Genomic DNA, 1,564 nt, shown 5'->3' with positions numbered 1-1,564 from the left:
CCCGCACCCCTCAGCACCCCCCTTTTTCGCTGGGGGGGTGGGCCCTGGGGGTTGGTGGCACTGCAAGGGGCTGCCTCCACCCCAGGGACCCCAAATCCCCCCCTGCCCTCCCCTCGCCCCGGGCTGTGCCAGCTCCTGCCCACCGCCCCCCCCGGGGCCTGCGGGTTCTCCGTCAGGATTTCTCTTTCCTTTCTTCCTCGCACTGAACAATTAATAATTTATCCCATAATAAAAGAGGAAACGGTTAATGAGATGAAAACAAGCCAGAAACATCTGCTGGGGCTGCTTTCATCGCCTCTCCGGGCCGCCTGCGCAGGAAGCGGCGGTGGGAGGGGGCCGGGGGCGCCGGGGGGGCTGCAGCAGCAGGAGGCTGTCCCCCACACCCAGCCTTCTTCACCACGTCCCCCTCCTCCTCCTCCTCCTCCTCCCGGCGGGAGGATGCCCCTCCTCGGCCGCCCTTCCCCCCGGCCACAGCCCCCTCAGGCTCCCCAGGAGAAGGCTGTAGGGGGACGGGGGACCCCGCACCCGGGGGGGGGGGGGGGGCTCGGCCTCTTCCCCTCCCTGCTCCAAGATCAGCTGCTAATGATGTCTCCCGACCTGCTCTCAAAGAGCGTAAATTATTCAGCTCCTCATCAGAGCAATTAAATTAACTCGTCATTGCGGGCCATGAATATTTCAGGGGGGCAAGGGCTGGGGGCAGCAGGGCTGGGGGGCCGGGAGGTGCAGAGCCCTCCTCCTCCTCCTCCTCCTCCTCCGGGACCCCCAGCCCACCCTGGCCTGGCCTCCTCTCCCCGCTGCAGCGCCAAAGCCTGGCTGAGACCTGCCGCGCTCGGGTCACGAATAGCCCTGGGGATCTTGCCCTGGAAGTTTCACCCCAAAACGGGCAGCAAAGGTCCCGGTGCTTTCACGGGGTCTGGAGTGCCTGGCGCCCCCAGAGATGTGCCCCGCTGCTGGCGGGGGACAGGGCTGTCCCCTCCGTCCCCTCTGTCCCCTCCGTCCCCAGCCCCGCGTCCCTGCTCCCCGCGGGCACGTGCCCCTGTGAGCCCTGAGTGCAGAGAACAGCCACCTCGTGACACTGGTGACACCCCCGTGCCAGCCAGGGGGGAGGGTCAGGTTTATTTCCCCAGAAGCTCATTTTTCTCACCCAGGGCCTCAGCAGGAGGGGGGGGGCTAATCCCTTCCTGGGGCTCCCAGCACGGCCGTGGCCCCCACCGCCCCTCGGTCCCCTCTGTCCCCGCAGGACATGGCTGGTGTCCCGGGGGGGATGGGGGCAGTGACAAGTGGTGATGGGAAGCTGTCGAGACACGGTGACAGCCCCCCCCAGCCACCCCCGTGCTGGGGACCCTGGCATCCTGCTCCCCCCCCCCGCCTTCTGCCACACCACCCTCCATCATCTCCTCCTTCCCAGCCTGTGTAATTGGTGGCCTGGTGACAGACGGGCTCATTAACAGCTTAATTTCGGCTTCCCCTCTTCCTGCCCGACCCCCAGCCCAGGTGGGGACCAGCCCAGCAGGGTGCAGGGATGGGCACCCCCCCCCCCGGGCCCCCGCTCACCCGGGGGGGG

Source organism: Calidris pugnax, unplaced genomic scaffold (genome assembly GCF_001431845.1).
Source record: "Calidris pugnax isolate Ruff unplaced genomic scaffold, ASM143184v1 scaffold94, whole genome shotgun sequence".
Classification (NCBI taxonomy): Eukaryota; Metazoa; Chordata; class Aves; order Charadriiformes; family Scolopacidae; genus Calidris; species Calidris pugnax.
This window is presented reverse-complemented; position numbering follows the sequence as displayed.